Source organism: Aspergillus mulundensis (assembly GCF_003369625.1).
Source record: "Aspergillus mulundensis strain DSM 5745 chromosome Unknown scaffold_20, whole genome shotgun sequence".
NCBI lineage: Eukaryota > Fungi > Ascomycota > Eurotiomycetes > Eurotiales > Aspergillaceae > Aspergillus > Aspergillus mulundensis.
In genome coordinates this window covers 209,232-229,107 of record NW_020797908.1, presented here as the reverse complement: position 1 = coordinate 229,107, position 19,876 = coordinate 209,232, and positions in this window count along the sequence as shown.

The following is a 19,876-nucleotide window of genomic DNA, read 5'->3' as shown; positions in this document are numbered from 1 at the left end:
TTTTAAAAAAATTTATAAAAATAAATTATATAAAGTAAAAAAATACTAAATATAAATATTTATATTTATAACCTACGCGCACTTATAAAAAAAATATATTATTTTTATTAATTAGCAGCGCCCGCAGGGCCTTTTAATAAAAAAAAATAAAAATATAAAATAAAATAAAAAAAAATAATAATAAAAAACTTAAATAAGTAACTAAGCCGCGTAGCGCGTAGTACTTAATATATATAAAATAAAAATTAAGCCCACAAGGGCACTAATACTAATATTTAATATAAAAATAACCTTAATAAAAATCCCTAAAAGTATTAAAGTATAGTAAACCCCGCACCAAAAATAATAAAAATTTATAAAAAAATTAATAATATAATATAGTATAAATAAAAATATATAAATATATATTTAGTAGCTAAAGTTATATTAATATAAAAAAAATTATAGCTACTAAAGTAGTACTAAATAAAGATTTAAAAATTAAAAAAAAACTATTATAATAAATTAATAAACTAAAATATAATAATATTATAGGAAGAAGACTAACTTATATAGTAAATTATTATTTTTATTAAAGGGGGTACTAACCTATAAAATAAAGTTAAATATAAATATAATAATACCCATAGGGTTAGCTATTTATATATTATTAGCTATAATAATTTACTTAATAATTACTTTAAATACTTAATAAGCTGCCTTTAAGGTAGTAAGGTCTTTATAAGCTTATAAATTATTAGCTTTTATATATATTATATTAATAATATTAATAATATTTTATAGCTAGTTACCTATTAAAATAATATTAATAATTATATACTTTAAAAGTGCCCTTTTTATATTATAGTAAAATTAATACTTTTTACCCTTTAAGTAATTATATATAAGGGCTTTTATTATAATATTTATAATAAATATATTTTTATTATAACACCCTGTAATAATAATATATATTATATATTATAAAATATAAAAATTAAGTAATAAAGCTATAAAGCCCGGGGGTAGTAAAAAAAATATTAATAAAAGCCTTATTAATAAGGGTGGTAGGGATAATAGCAAGGGTAATAATAATAATAATAATAATAATAATAATAAGGGTATATAAATAATAAAATTAAATTATTTTAATAGCTAGTATATTAATAATTATTAATATATAAGTAAAGGGCAGGAAAATATAATTTTATATACTAAAAATAAAATAAAAAGTAAAAACTAAAATTAAGGCTTGGCTACTATAATAAAAAAATATAAAATAAAATACTATAATAAAATAAATAATTATTAATAATAATAATTAAAGCGCGATATAAAACTATATTAAATATTAAAGTAAAAAAATATAAAGTAAAGGGTAAGCATAAAAAACCTTAAAAAAAATAGGGTTAAAAACACGTGGTATAATAAAAGTTATAATAAAAGTAAATTATATTTAATTTAATTACTAAAAATAGTTTTAAAAATATAAAAATAATAAGAGCTAAATATAAAAAGCTTATTAGCTAAATTAAAAAGATAAGTATATAATAAAATATAAAAAAAAGGTAAATAAAAGGTTAATATAATAATATGTTAATAGCTAAAATAAAATAACTATATATTATAAATAGCTATTAAAAATATTAAAAAAAATATAAAAATAAGAAAATTTAGTTATTTAAAGCTTAAAGCTTTATTATAAAAATTAAGTGTAAAATAAAATAAAATATACAAGCTTAATAATATTAATATAAAATTAATACCACTAAAATAAATAATATAATATTTTAAAAATATAAAAAGGGTAAATATAGGGTATTTTAACCCTAAAAATATAATTAAATAATTAAAAAGTAATAAAAATATAATAAAAAGGTGTATACTTATAATAGGTATTTTTAATTAAGTTATAAAAAAAAACTTAAAAAAAAAATTATAAGGGTGCTTTAATATTAAAACTAAAATATTATACCTAGCTATTGCAGGCAGTAATATTATATTTAAATTTAAAAATAAAATAAGGTAATTAAATTAATTTTTTATATTTAACTTTAAATATAAATTACATGTAAACTATAATACTTTATAAACCTAAAAATAACTTATTTTATAACGCTTAATAAAATCTATAATTTAAATTATATTTTATAAAATATAAATATAAATTTATAAATTGCAAGGGCGCGATTACTTAAAAAAAATATTATTATTATAGTATTATAATTATATAATATTATAATAATATAATTTAGTAGCCTAAGGCCACCAGGCAGGGAAACTTTAATATTAAACTAGCTATATATTAAAATAGCGGCTAGTTATATAATATATAAAATACTAAGTTTAACTTTAAACTTTAACTTAAAAAATTAGTAATTAGTTCCTACTATAAATACACAATACCTTTTTTATTATAGTAATTCACGTTCTCCTAAGCTCACCACAGTATACAAACAGGACTTATAAAAGCCCTTTTTATTATAAATTAAAAAAAAATTATAAATTATTTTAAGGCCCATGTTAAAAAACTTAAAATAATAAATAATAATATTATTATTACCTAGTTTAAAGGCATGGCTAATAATTTATTTTAGTTAAACTAGGCTAAAAAAGTAATTATAAAAATATCCTGGGTAATAAACCTGCTATATAACTTAAAATTCGTTAAAAAAAGCTAATTATAAAAATAAATTTTAAAAAATATATGTATTATTTTAAGACCTTAATTTAAATTAATAATAAGTATTTTTAAAATAAACTTAATAATATATTATAATTTAAATAATTTTTTATATTTATTTACCTATAATACCGCGCTTTTATTATTAAAAAAACTAAAATATTAATTAATCCCGCTTTAGTTAGGCTAATCCTAAGCATATTAAATATTAATAAAATTATTAAAATTTTAATTAGTATTTTTAGTAACTATACCCTACTTATATATAAAGTAATAAGAATAAACTGTTGTGGAGCAACCAGGCGACACCTGGACAAAGTCATATGACTAGGTGAAGAAAATGTTAATAATTATTTAAGGATGGCCCAGGGGCTGACTATCTCCTATCTATTATCACGTGGTGTGGCATAGCCATTAACCACAACAGTCCCCCCCAACTTCATAACTTTGGTTAAAGTCACAGCGTAAAAGTAAAAAGCAAAGGGGTAGCTAGAAAAGTCCTTAATGTTATTATATAAAGTATATTAGTATAAAAAAAATAATATTATAATATTACAGTTATAAAAGTCGCCTGGATAGGAAAAGTTCTTAAAAAAATAATAAGTAATAAAAACTTAATAAAATAGCCTAAAAGTTACCTGGTTTAAATAAAATAATAACAAGGCAAAAAAACAAGATTAAAATACCTAAAAGTAAAGAAAAGAACACTAGACCATGTAAAAAAAAAAAATCCCGCAGGTAAAAAGGACTAATTACTTTATTTTTATTACTTTTATAACTTAATATCTTTCTAAATAAAGTTTAATTTATTTATAAAACTATTAACTAGCTCCTAATTAGTAATTACATTATTTTTAAATAATAGTATAATGGGATTTTTTTTATTATAAACTTTAGTTAGCTAGGTAAAAAACTTTTTATATAAGTGTTTAAATACTAGGCGTATAAAGTCTAATAATTTTACTTATTAATATACTACTTTTTTATTACTAAAAGTAGCTAAGTAATTTAATAACTCCTAGGTATTTTTTTTTTAACTTTAGCTATAAGTTTTTTTTATAATTTTTAAATTACTTTATTAACCATGGTAGGCGCCCGAACTATATTAATAATAAGTTTTAAATTATTAGTAATAAGGTCCGTAAATTTTAAAGTATTAATTATTTATATTATAGTTTTATTAGGCCAACGGGTTGCTAGGTTTTTAATAAGTTTTTTAATAAGTAAAAACTTCTATTTCTTATAATTTATAATTTATTTTTTTTATACTAGTTTTATTTTGCATTCTTGCGTATAAGTATTTTTTAAATAGGTGTTAAGTATATTTTTTACTAAAAATTTTAAGTATTTATAAAGTAAATCCTTGGAGCTTGCGTGCTGCTTAATTTTAAAATACTAAAAAATATTATTTAATAATATTAGTATTTAATTATTAATAATAATAATAAAAAACTTTTTTTTTTATAATCTAGCTAGGGCTATAAGGGCTTTAGCAAATATTATATACCTTTTTTTAGGTTTATACTTAATACCTTATAGGTAGGTGGGGTTTTATTATTTAACATGCTAATTAAAACTTTTAGCTTTTTTTTTACTTTTTTAAGGTCTAGTACTAGCTACTTTAAAAAGGGATTTATTAAAAAATAAGTATTTTTATTAATAAACGCCTGGTACTTTAAATATATATATAAAAAGGTCTGCCTGGACTAGAGTATATTATTTAATTTATTTTAAAAATAGTTATTATTAATAGTAATAAAATATTATTATTAGTTTTTTTAAGGTAATTAGTTACTTTTTTAATCCTATTATTTTAAACTAGTATTATTATTTAAGGGGCTGGTTTTAGGCCAAGCATGTTTTTATATCCTATTTTTTTAGCTTAATTTATTTATAAAAGTTTATTTACTAATGCTTTGCTTTAAGTTACCTTTAATTTTTTATTAAATATATAAAGTTCCGCGACCTTAGCCTTTAATTATTAAATAATTTTTATTTTTATTACCTTACTTAAAGCGTGAGATATTTTTTTTACTTAAAAAGTTTTAATTTACTTTTTTAGGTTCTTAATTTTTAACTCTAGGCCTGCTATAACGCCTTTAATAAAGTTATATTTTTACTTTAGTACTATTATAAAAATTACTTAGTAAAATAATCTTAAAATAAAAGCAAAAATAACAAAAGCAAGAAAGAGAAAGAATAAAAAAAAGTATAAAATAAAAAAAAAGTAATAAAGTTAATTATTATAAAAAAGGTAAAATATAGGGTAAAAAAATAAAGTTAAAGCAGGGTAATATAATATTAAGGCAAGCCTTTGGAAATTACTACGTAGTTATAGCTATATATTAATTTAAAACTATAATAAAACTTAAGAATAAGTTAAATAGCAGGGTAGCTAATAAATTAATTAGGATTTAATATAATTATTAAAAATAATATTTCTTTAGAAGTTTGCTAGAGTAAGTGGTATATTAAAAAAATATTTTATATTTTATTTTTATATTAAGATGTGTTCTTGCAAGGGCGGCCTTAACCTTTTTTTAGCACTTTTTTTATAATATTTTTAGTATACTTGTTATACTTACGCTTGTTAATTTATAAGCTAGCTTTATTTAAATAATCCACCTTATACTAATTAATTATCTTTTTTATATTTTATAGCAAGAATTTATAATACTAAGCGTTCCAGTGTTTAAACTAACCTAACTATTTTACTAGGTATTTAGGCCTATTAGGTATCCATCTCTTTATAAGCAGCCTCTTAATCTTATATAATTAAAACTTTTTTATATTTTCTTTTATAGGTTTTAGGCCTGGTTTAATATTTATATAATTATAAGAATTTATTTCTAAATATTTTTTTAGGTGCGTAATAAACACCACTAAATATAGCTACTAATTTAAAAAAAAGTTTAAATAATAGGTTAACGGGCCAACTTGTTCCAAGACTTTAAATAAACTTGTATATTAAGCTAAAAGCTTTTTATTTAAAACTACTTATATTTTATATTTTTATGCAAGCGTAGTCTAACTTAATTCCTAGGAATAAATATAATAAGTTTATAATTTTTATTATAATAATATTTTATAATTATTTATGCTAGTTTAAGAGCTATAGCAGCATTTTTTTTATAATTAAAGTTTTTTAGCAAAGATTTAGCATTTTAAAAAACGCTAGTAAAAGGCAAAAATAAAATATAAATTTTTAAGCTATATATAAGCTTATGCGGTAAGTACTTTATTAAAGCATTTATATAAGTATTTAAAGTTACTTATAAATATAATAAAGCTTTTACCTATTTATTTAAGTACTTTAAGCTAGTAATAACATAACATAAAAAAACCTTTATAATTTAATTTAATTTTTTACTTTATTTATTTATTTGCGCATGCCATGCTATTAAAAAATAAAATTTTATTTTTAGTTTAGTAAAAAGCACTTGCTAAAAATTACTAATAAATTTTATATTTTTATTATTAATAATTATGGTTAAAAGTCCCTAATTTACTATTGCCTATTTTATTAAAAGTATTAATACCTAGTCATGCGCTTTTTAATTCTTCTTACTAGGTAGTATTATTAGGTGTTTAATATAGTAACATGTATAAGTAAGTATTATATTTAAATTATTTATAACTATTAGTAGTGCTATTATTATATTAATAGCTATAGTATAAAATAAAATATTTAGTAATAATATTAGTTACAAGCTGTTATATAGCTTATGATTTTTTTTCCTATAATATAGGTATAATAAGCATGTAGTAATATATTTTTTAACTTATTTTAACTTTAAGTAAAATAACATATTAACTAAATTTTTTATTATATAGTAAATACCGGGATAGCCTTTATTATTATATATATTTTTTAATATTTTTTTTTTATTATTAAAGAAATGTAAAGCTTTTTTATAGCTAAGAATGTTTTATAAAAAAAAGTATAAATAAAGCCCTTCTTATTTATTTAGTAAGGTAGTGTAACCGGGCAGGCAAAGGTAGTATTTACTTTAAAAACTTTTTTAACTTTTTTTTATTTTTAATTATTAATATAGCCCTGCAAAAGTTTTTATTTAAAATTTTTAAAATACTATATTATTAAGCTTATTTATATATAAAAAATATTTAATAAATGCTTCATGTTTATTTTAGTATTTTTAGTATAAAAAAGGAAATAAAATAATACATTAAGCACTATATTTATTTTTCTAGGTTTATAAAAAATTTAAAGTCTAAATTATTATAGGAAGATTAATACTTATATTAAATATAGGTTAAGTTTTTCCAAAAATTTAATAGCAAGTATTTTTTATTTTATAATATTTAACATGCTGGCATAATTTATATAAATAAAGATTATTTTTTAGTAAGATTTTATTATATAGCGTAATTTCCTTATTACTTATATAAGGCCTAAAACTTTTAATTTTATAGGCTAGTAATTTTTTTTTACTTTAAAAACTACATAATTAAGGAATAAAATAGGCTCCATGTTTACTAGTATTAAAGGTTTTTTTAAATTAGCCTTAAAATCTTTATCCTACTTAGGATTTTCCTTAATATAAAAGACTATAATATTAATACGCCGTTTGCATGCATTAATATTAATATAAAAATTTTAATAGGGTAAATAATAAATTAACTAAAGTGGATTATAAAAGTATAATTAAATAATTTTAAATACCTTTTTCTCCGCCGCTATTATTTAAAAAAGCTTAATTTTTAATATATAGGTTTTTTATGCATGGGATTTTTTATAAAAATTTAGTATTTCTTTTAAAAGGTAAGTTTTCCTTTATTATAAGGGTTTAATTTTTATAATATAATAAGGGATATGCTCCAAAAACTAATTTATTATACTAATATAAGTATTTAAATCCGCTAATATTTTAGGAAACTTTAATAATATAAGCACTTTAACTTTATTTACTATAGCTATTTATTTTAATAAAAAAATATTTTTTTTAAGAGCCTAATAAAAGGGAAACCTAAAAATATTTTTTTAAAATTTAAGGAAATTTCAAGCTCTTTGCACTTTAGGAAAAATAGTTTTAAATATTATATATAATTATAAGAAGTAGGAAAGTATATAATAAAATTATTAATATAGGCATGTAAAAACGCCCGCAGGGCATAAAAGTAATTATTTATATTTTACTAAATATAAGTAATATTATTAATAAATTTTATAAAATATACAAGCAATGTTTCCTAACCCCTGTAAAAAATTATTATTATATATATTTAAGCTAATAGGTAAAGGGGCTATTAATAAAATATTAATATAGTATTTACTATAAAAATAAAATTATCCCTGGCTATTTCCGCGAGTATTTTTACTTGTATAAGTAAAAAATATATTTTTTTAATTTATTATTTATTTAAATTTTATATATCCCACACTAGGCGGCTGGAACTTTTATTTATTTTTTTAGGCTTATAAATTATAAACACTAGCTAAAACATTAGTATAAAACTAGTTATTTATTTTATTCTTCCCTATTAGTGTAGCTTATTATATACTTTATTAACTTTTTATTAATTTTAATAAGCTAAAAAATATACCTTTATTACCCTTTTTTTAAAATAGTTTTTTTATCCTGGTTTAAAGTGCATTCATATCTAGTTTTTTTTTAAAATATTTATTATTTACTTATTTATTTATATATTTATAAATTCCTGTATTAAAGTCTTAAGTATTATTATTACTTTTATATTTTTATATATAATAACTTTATTAAGTAGCTTTGTTTCCAAGGATTTATTTATAATTAAGGAAGGTATAAAAGGTTTATATAACTTAAAAAATAACTTTACTAATATAAAAAAATATTCCTTGCGCACTGTTATATTTACAGCATCTAGCTAGTAAATTTTTAATACCTTAAATTTAAATAATATGCCTAGTTTTATGCTTTTTTTTAATAACACTAGTATATTTATATTATTAATAGTAATAACTAAGTTAAAATTGCTATTTATTATATAAGTATATAAAAATAATTATTTTTATTAACAAGGTTTAAATAAATAATCCCTATTATTTAACAAATTAGTTTGTGACTAAACTAAAACTTTTAAAATTAAATATAGCTAAACCACTATATAATCTACTATATAAACTTATTAGGGTTATTAATAGTATAAATATAGTATAATTATAATTAAAACTATTATATTTCCGCAGGCAGTAATATAAAAAATTTTTTTACTTAAATTTATTATAGTATTATAAGGAGCTAGCCTGTTAATATTAATTAATAAATTTACCTTTAAGTATAAAGTAAAATACACTTTAATTATTATTTTTACTACTATATTTCTTAAGATATTCCCCTGTGTTTATTTTACTTTAAAATAAATTAGTAAATATATAAACTAATTTATAAATCTTGCACTAATTTTTTATAATAGTATTAATAATAAATACTAGTATATAGGAATCTTTAAATAATTTCGCGCTAAAAAAACCTTGTTTATTAATATAAAAGTTAATCCTAAGTTAATATAAATTTAATAAGAAGCTTTATTAATAGTAAAAAACACTTTAGCTAAAGTATATTTTTAGTTTTTAAAAAAAAGTTTTGGTAAAGTAATAAAAATAAACTATAATAATTTTATAATTAAGGTACTTAGTAAAGGGGACACATGGTATATAGTAAAATTATTACTAGTATATATAAATAAGTACTCGTGTAGCTTATTATTTAACTAAAAAATAAAATAATATATATAATAACTAATTTTATAGGGTTTCTTAGGCTTATACTTTTTTTTAAAAAGTTTTTTATTACTTAGAACTTTCTAAAAGTTATATACTTTATTACTAATAAAGTTTTCTTTTTATATTACTTCTTCCGGGTCTAGAGTAATAAACTTTTTAAAATTTATATAATAAGTACAGGAGTAATAATTATTATTAATATTTTTTTAGTTATTATTTTAGCGCGGTTATTATTAGTACTACTATTACTAAAAGCCTTAAAAGTTCTTATTTTAAGAATAGGAATGCTAATTTTAATTATACTATTAATTTTATTAATTTTATTAAAAATACTAATAATTTTAAAAATAATAGTTTTAAAAGTTTCTTTAATTTTAAGGGGGCGTACAAGCGCTTTAAAAGTTGCTTATTTAATTAAGTTAACTATTTTATAGTAAATTAGCTACTAGTTCCCATTTTTAAAAGTTCCTTTATTAAGTATAGCGTTAAAAATTTAGGGTTATATGTTAAGGTTCTTACATTAAGGCACGCTAGGGTTAGGTTTAATTATTATAAAAATAATATTTAGTATATTTATAAAAGGCTTATTATACTAGTTAACGCCCTTATAGCTAAAACTTATTAAATTAATTAGTTTACTTTTTTTATAAAATCCCTATAAACTTTAAAATAATTATATTATTTTTTTTAAAGGCTTATTAATAGTATCCCATAAAAAAATATTTAGGTTTTACCAAGCTTTTAATACTAGTAAAAACTTATAATTAGATTTTTTATACTACTTTGCTAAAGTTATTATATTAAATATATAAGTTATAGGCAAGTGTCTAGCCTGAATATTAATTATTATATAATATAAATTATCCAGCCTGGATCTTACCTTACTAGCTAGTAGTTTAAACCTTTTTTTTAACTACTTATATTAGTTTTTAATATTATTAAATATAGTTAAACCTTTATATTAAACCTAATTAAGTTTTAAATTATACTAACGCGCAGCTTTGCCTTATAAATATATTTTTAAGTTTTAGTATATTTTAAAAATATTTTTAGTTTTTAAAGCACTACAAATTTTAGTTATAAATATATATATATTATAAAAATAAGGCTTATTATCTTGCTTTACTTTTATCCCAAAGCCCTAATTAAATAGCATATTTAAGTAAAAAAACCTAATATTAGCTATTTTTTAATAAAAAAATTTTATATTAGTTTCCGCTCCCTGCTGCTTATTATTTATAATCTTATTAAAATTAATATTTATTATAGCCTGTGCCATTAGGGTAGCTAATATTATTAATTATTATTAAAAAAATCTAGTAAAACTAGATCCTTCCGCACCGCTGCTAGCTAATTCTTTAGCTATTTTATTTTTTACTATTTTATTACTATTATATTTTATATCCTTTAGTGCGGATAAAAAATCCAAAACTAAAAAGCGTGTATTCTTATTCTTAGTAAATATATTTTTATTCTTTTTATAGCCTTAAAAGAATTATAAAAAATTTAAGTTAAATAATAGTAAAGATAAAGGTAAAGGCGGTCTTCCTTTTAATAACCTTTTAAAACTTAGTATTTAAAAAATATTTAGTAATAAAAAAGGCTCCGTGCATGTAGGTACTATAATTAGTTTTATAATTAAGAATATAAATACTATAAATATAAGGCGTGAAAAAGTTAAAAGTTTTAATTTATTATATTTAAAGGTTAAAGGTACCCCGTTTTTTTTTTTTTAAAAAAAGGCAAAATTTAAATAAAAGTTAATAGCTATAATAAATTATAATTTTTTATAAGTAGTTATTAAACCCCAAGACTAATAAATTTAATTATTTAAAAATTTTTTTATAATTATATACTTTAACTAATCCTTGCTAATAATAGTTAGTTTTTTATTTAAATAAAATAAAAAAATAAATTTTGCTTAAGTTAAATATTTTAACAAGATCTTATTAATATACCTATACTAAAAATAATAATAAAAGTTATATATATTCGCGGTAGTTTTATATAAATTATTAGTAAAAAATTATAATAACATAAGCGGGAAGAAGTTCCAATAGTTTAAGAATATATAAATTTAAGAATATATAAGTGGCGAGTTTATGTATAATCCAAGGTTGTGTATAATTATAAGGTAAAGTTAAATAATTAAAATCCAGCTGTTCTTGCTTAAGCCCAGTAATTAAAAGGAACTTTTAATAGTCTATAATATTATAACTCGCGTTATTAGGCCGTTAGGCCACCCAAGTGGAATTACCTGGTTAGTTAATTAAAAAAATAAGAAAAAAGTATTTATAAACTTGTTTAAAAAGAGCTTAGGGGATTGTCTTTATATAAAAAGTTTTAAGTTAAGGAGTTAAATAATAAAAATAATAAAGGCTTAATATTATAGCAAAGGGTAGCGGTAGTAAAGGCTTACTAAGGCTTTAAAACTTTACTATAAAAAAGGCTTGCTAACTCCAGAACTTTTTAAAGTTAAAAAGTTAAAAATTTAGCTTTTAATTATAACCAGGAGACATGCTATTATTATTATAAAGCAACTAGGTAATACCTGGACAAAGTCATATAACTGGGTGAAAAAGATGTTAATAATTATTTAAGGATGGCCCAGGGGCTAACTATCTCCTATTTATTATCACGTGGTGTGGCATAGCCATCAACCACAACATAAACCCACGCGTGGGTAAAAAATATGTTTTAAAGCTTATTATACCCTAGCTAAAAAAAGGGTGTTATTTAGTATATTATAACTAGTAATAATTAAATACTTATTTTTAAAGGTAATATTAAATAGTATCCTAGCTACGCCTAGTTTAATAATAAGGCTTATTATAAAAAGTTTTAAGAACTAGCTAATAACACCTATTTAAGGTATAATAAAAAATATTTATTTTTTTATTACTTTTAAACCTATTAACTAAAAATAAATATAAGCTAAAAAACTATAAAAATTTAAATTAATTACTAAATTTTATAAAAACTTTTTTACCTGCTAGCCTAAGGGTATATTTATAAAAAAAGTTATTATTTTAGGCTTTAAAAAACTTATTATTATTATAAATAAAATTATTTTTAATATAATACATGCTTTTATTATTATTAATATAGCTTTTATAAAAAAGTCTAAGAATTTTATAAATAATATTAAGGCCTAAATAAAGGCTGCTAAAGTAATTAAGTTTTTTTTTAAAAAAAAATAAAATAAAATAAAGTACTCTTATGTAATATTCCTGGATAATTTTAATATTTTTAAGTATTTTATATTAAAGCGCTTATGCAAATAGTTTATAAAGTATTTAAAATAATAAATATAATAAAAAAATCTTAATTTTAATATTTTATTTTTATAATTCACGGATAATATTACTAATAATATTTTTATTTATAAAAGCTTTATAAGTAATCTAGGCTTTGCATTAAATAAAATTAAGTAAAAAAACTAAAAAAATAAAGTACTAAAAACAGCGCTATCTTTTTAATAGGGGATTTATTATATCTTTTCTTCTTTTAGCATGTATTTATAGTTCTTTCTTTACTTATATTAGCACTTAGTTATTAGCATGTATTTATATTACTTTTAAGATAGTTACTTAAAAGAATTAACTTACTACTATCTTGTCATATCGCCCCGTTGGGTTCGACACTTAATACCTTATTAATATTTTATTAATAATTATTTTAATTAATTATTATACATGTTTTACTAGTTTCGTGCCCCGCAAAATTAATAATAAATTAGTAATTATTAAGGTTATTAAGTACCTAGTTTCTAAACTATACCTAATATTTTTATAATAAATAATACTAGTAATAGCAACGCAGGCCGTGAAGGTTATAAATAATAAGGTTAAAGTAAATATAACTAGTATTATTCTTAAAACTAAAATAATTATTAAAAAACTTGTATATATATTATAAATATTAAGCTAATTATTTAAAAAACCCCTAGCTATATAAAGTAAATAATTAATTAATTAACCTTTTATAATAATTTTACTTAAGTATTAATATAAATAGTTCCTGCCTTTTATATTATACCTATATTTTATATTACTATTTTTATATTTTATACTATGCCTGTAATATATACTATGCCTAATTTAAATATTATATACACCATGCTTATTAATATAATATACACTACGCTTAATAAGCTAATTTTTAGCTATAATAAGCTAAATAATAATATAAATTATAAAAATAAAAATTATTTAAATTATTTAAAGGCTGGCTATATATTTGCCCAGGAATTTTTTAAAGCTAAAAAACTATATATAATATAAATATAAAAATATAAAAAAAATAAAATTTAGTTTTTTACTTATATTATAAAAGTGCCTTTCCCTTTAAAAATACATTATATATATATATAAAAAAATGTATAAGGCTATAACTTAAAAAATAAATAATAATATTATAATATTAGTATTAGCTTTGCATGTTATTTTTATAATTACCTTATTAAGTATAATTATTATTAAATTTAATAAAAATTATATAAAAAATACTTTTATACTTTATACTTATAGTAGTATGGTAATATTAATAGGCCTAAATATAATAAAATATTATAAAAAAATAGTTTTAAATACAGGATATTTATAATTAATAAAAAATAAAACTTTTTTATAAAATATACTTAATATAAGGATTACTAAAGCCAAGCATAAAATTATAATAAAAAAGTTAGTTTAAATACTTTTTTTAATTTTTATACTATATTTAATATATACTTTTTAAGTCTTACAACATATAAAAACTTATTTATAAAAGTTTTTATTATAATATTTTTAGTTAAAAACACTGGTGTGAATCTCTTGTTAGGCATAAAAATACTTGCTAAAAAATATTATTATTTTTAATAATTAATTTTTAGCTATAATAGGCTCATGCAGGAATCTTGCTATTTTTATTATATATAAAAAAATATAAATACTAAATAATTTACTAGCACCCTTATTTACACGCTTTAAGTAATAATATTACCTTTATATTTTTAAAGCCACGTGCCTATTATTACTAAAGTAAAGCTATTAATAAACATGGATTTTTTATTTAAACTTACCTAGTTTACTAAGAAAGATATAAATATTAATAATAAATATTTAAGCATTTTTACATACCTAGTAAATAATTTCTTTTTTTTATACTAGCCTTTAATAAATTTACGCACCTAGTAAAAATAACATATTATATATACTTGGGAATAATTAGCATTAGTCCCTATATAAATACCTTTTAAATATTTAATAAATTTTTTAAATTAACACGCAAAAATATATATATATATATATTTTTAAAAATGGCTTACCAGGCAGGCCCAAGAAAAAATAAATAACTCCTACTTTTTTTAACTAAAAAACATGCTGTTTATTTTTATAAGTGGCTTGCATAGCAAAAAAAAAGGGATTAAATTATTTTTATTAAAAATATATTAAGCATGTGTATATTTAAGCTTTTAAAGTAGTGGTAAAATTAAAAAAGTATAAATTATAAAAAAAATAACCAAGCTTGTTCCGGGCAAGCAAGTAATAAAAAAAATAAAAAAATAAAAAAATAATAATAATAAATAATAGTAATTTAAAAAATTTAAATAAGGAAAACATAAAAACTAAAAAATAAATAAATTTTATAAACTTGCTAAATAAGCGCGACATGCTTTTAGATAATATAGTTATTTTATTTAATAGTATAATAGTTTACTATTAAAATAAGGGTATTTTTCCTTATTTTTAAAATCTAGTAAAATACTTTAATATTTAGGCCGCCCTTAATAATTTAAATATTAGCATAGTATATATTTTTTTTAAAATAGTTTATAAAAATCTTAATAAAAAATAAATAGTAAAAATAATTACCGCGGCCTAGTGTCATGTTGTTCCTTTTATTTATGGTTCTTCCTAACTGCTTATATCAGCACTTAGTTATTAGCATGTATTTACATTGCTTTTAAAATAGTTTAAAAAAATTAACTTACTACTATCTTGTTATATTACCCCTTTGGGATAACAAGTGGTAACATGTCTTAACATAATTTAGGAGCCTTTTAAAAAACATTTACTTAACTCCTGGAGCTTTTAAAGTTAAAATAACAATTATAGTAAATATTATTAGTTAGCGGCATTTTATCCCCTACCTTACTACTAATATTTACTATTAATATTTACTATCAATATTTACTATTAATAGAAGAAGCTTCCTTTAAACTAATATTATATAACTATAACTTTTAAATATTCAAGCTAAAATATTAAATAGCTTGCTTTTCCCGCACTTTAAAATTAAACTTTACTTATAACCTTAATATAAAAACTATACGCCTGGTATAATTTATAAAAAAAATCACCTTTTTTTATATAATTATACTAATTCCCACTAAACTAAAATATAAATTAAAGTGTTTTATATTTAGCTATAAAGAAATTCTTATGCCTATATAAATACTATAAGCTTATAAAAAATCCTAAATACCTTTAAATTATAGTACTATTAATTAACACGCTAAAAAAACCGCTAGGCTATTTAAAATCACGCTTAAAATTATGGTTAATATTTTTTATATTTTTTATATTTTATATTATAAAATCCGCCACGCAGGAGCCTACTAACATGGTATTAATTATTTTTTTTATTTTTAAGAAAGAACTAGAGCTAATTATTCCTTTTTTAATTTTAAATTATATGCTAAAACGCACCTTTATACCGTTGCCTAGTTTTAATATAGTATAATAAATTTTTTATTAAATAAAGGCAGGAATATCTTTAGCTAATTATTTTTTTAGTACCTTATTTTTTTAGCTAGGGCTATATTAGGGGTATTATAGTAATTAATAAAATAAGTTATAAAGGTAATTCCTTATATAATTAAAGCTTTTAACACCATAGTATAACTAAAAGTTTTTATATAATTTTTTTTTTAGTAAATATAAAAATGCTAGGTTCTTTTCCCACAAGTCTAAAGATATTATTAGTTTTTAACTTTTTAATTAAATAAAAAAATATATTTATAATTAAGAATAATAAAACAGGAATATCCAAGGATTTATTAACCTTAATAATAACTTATACCTTAATAATTTATACCCTATTTTATACTACATAAAGATACAAGCCACCTTGTTTCTTTTTTAAAAATAATAAAAATAATATATTTAAAATAACTAGTATTAATAAATCTTCCTATTATAATAAGGGCCTAAAATAATGTAATAATTTAAAAAGGTAAAAAAGGCTAGATTTTAAAAATCTAAACCCTTAGTTATTAGTAGCAAACATGGTTATATAAATTTTAATTAATTAATAATAAATAAATACTTGCATAAGGGCGGTAAAAAATATTACTAAAAATTTTTAAGAGCTTATAAATTAAAAAAGGGAAAATACTATAGTTAATGCTAATACTAAAGTAAATAAAAATACTAATATAAATTATTTTAATAATATATAATAAAATAATTAGCTAGCTGGCGGCCAACCTTATAAACATCTAAAATAATAAAAAAGAAGAATAAATAAAAATAAAGAAAATTTAAATAATAATTTAAATAATAATAATAATAATAATAATAATAATAATTTTAGTAGATTTAGACCTTAGAATAGACGCCGGCAACATAGGAATATTTAATAAAAAAATAAATAAAATTAGCCCGCTAATAATAATAGTAGTGGTTAATAAATTAATAAAATAAAATATTTTAACCCTAATATTTTAAAGAATATTTTTATTAAATACTTTAGTAAAAAGGTTTATTATAAAAACATTAATATTTTTATAAATTAGCTTAAAAATATTATTAATTATAAAAAAAAGCTAATAATAAAAGCTAATATTTAAGTTATACTTTAAAAATTAGCCCTAAATTAATTTACTTTTAAGTTAATAATTTTTAAAAAAAAATATTTTAAAAAATTAAACTTAAAAAATAGCTAGTTTACTTAATTAATATAAAGGTTTTATTTTTATATTTTTAAAGCAAGGTTTAAAGTTAACTTTTTTATTATAGGTTTAATAACTTACATGCTAAAATAATTCTTAAAAAGTTTATTTAAAAGGCTATACGCGCGTGTAAAATTACAAGAATAAATAATATATATTTATAAATAATAATTACATGGTGTGCTTTTAAACCCTTATTATAAAATAATTTTTTTAAGCTAGATAAAAATATAACCTTAGGGTAGTTTATTAATTTAATTTAATTAAAATTTATTACCTAGCAGGATTTAGCATCTTAATATATTAGAAATTAAGACTAGGAATATCCTACTAGTAAAGTATAACTTATTTCCTGCTAAAAAAGTAATAGTTTTAATTAAAATAAATATTGCTTAAATAACTAGAACATTTTTAATAACTCTAGGCAACTTATTTATATTTTAGTACCTATTTATTTATAAAAATAAAGTAACCCCTAGCTATAATAATAAAATCCCTAGCTAAATTAAAAAAAATTTTAAAGGCCCGCGCAAGTATAAATCCCTTATTAATAATAAAATAAAAACTTTAGCGCTTTGTAACCTAGTTAGCTTTAAATAATAAATAAATTTTATAATTTACCTACTCTATAAGCATAGTAGTAATAATAAGTTATAAAATTTTTTAAAATAAATAATAATAGTAACTAATAAATATAAAATTAACAGCGTGTATAACAAGTATTTTATATAATTATAAATAAAGTAGGTAATATAAAAACTTTTAAAAAAATAGCTAATTATATATTATATAATTTATTAACTCTGGAGGTATAGTAATTACTATAAATAAATAAAGGAATATATTACGGCTTTTTTAAACTTATAAAAAATTTATATAATATATATTATAATAGTAAGTATAATAATAATAAATACTCTTTTAATACAGTAGTTAAAAATATAAATATTATTAAAAATACTTTTACCTTTACATGCCCGCTCTGCCCTGTATTATTTAATTTTTTAAATAAGTTAAAATAGCACACGAAAAAATATTTAAGGGATTTAAATTTTTTTTTATAAATTTTAAAAAACCTTAAACTAAAGCCAAGTTTAAACTTTAATTTTTTAATAAATATTATAAAATTAAAAAAAATACTAGAATTAAATAATATTAGCTTATATTTATAAAAATATATTATAATAAAGGTTTATATAAAAAAAACTTCCTAGGCAAAGAACCTTTATTTAAATATTAATAATTTAGTTATAATAATAAATAAATTCTTTATTAAAAGTATTTTACCAAACACCTTATTATAAAAAGTAAAGCTAACTACTATATTAAGTATTAAATTAAAATATATTATTATATATTTTATAAATATTTTATTATACTTTTTTAAAATAGTTAATAATAAAAAAATATATAGTAAAGTAATTACATAAATATATTTTATTAAAAATTTAAAAATTAAAGTCTTAATTAGTATAAACATATTAGTAAAAAAAATTACCCTAAACCTAGGTAATAATATAAAAACTTTATAATTTTATAAGTACCTATAATTCCCCTTGCAAGTTTATATAAAACACTATTAAATTATTTTAATTTTTATTTATACTATATAACACGTTACTATGCTCTTATATTTTTTTATACTAATATTAGCTAAAGTAAAGGTGTATTTTTTTAACTAAAACTTTGTTTTTAAACCACGCAAAGCCCATAAAAAATTACTATATATATATTTAGTTAATTATAATTTTACTTATGTTAAAGCAGTAAATATAATAAATTATTTTATTATTATTTTAAAAAAATACTGGATTAGCCACATATTTAATATTAAGTATTTTATAGTAAATAAAGCGGATATCTAATTTTTTTAGGAGTATTAATTTTTTTTACTTACTTATAAACTTTAAACCAAAAAAGTAAATCCTAAAAAAAACTTTTTAAAAAACTTTTTAAAGATCTTTGTTTTAAAAAACTTTTTAAACATGTTTTTAATTTTTTAGTCCTCCTATAGTAAAAAACGCACTAAAAATTTTAGTGGCTTATAAATAGCACTTAATTAAAAAGCTTTTAAATAATATTAGTATATACACCAGATTATCACAGGCTATTATAACTTTTAAAGCTTTTATATATAAATTTATATACTTATGGTAGGAGTTTATAAAAGTTATTAATATATTAAAAAATTAATAAATATATTTAATAATAAAAAATAGCTAAAAAAATTATTTATTAAAGCTTAAAATATATTTTTTAGGACTAGATACCTAAAAAATAATTAATAAGTTATTTAACTTATTATATACTTAAAAAAAATATTATAATATATAGGCTATACCCCCTCCACAAGACTAAGATTTATTATATATAAATAAGTTTTTAATAATAAAGTTTAAAAGCTTAAGAAGCGTCCTATAGTTAATTTAAGGGATTTAAATAATTAAGTTTAACTTAATTTTTTGTAAGACCGACAAGTCTCAAAGATCTCTACTAATAATAAAGATATTAATAAAGGAATTTAACTAATAAGAATAGAGTATTTTAAACC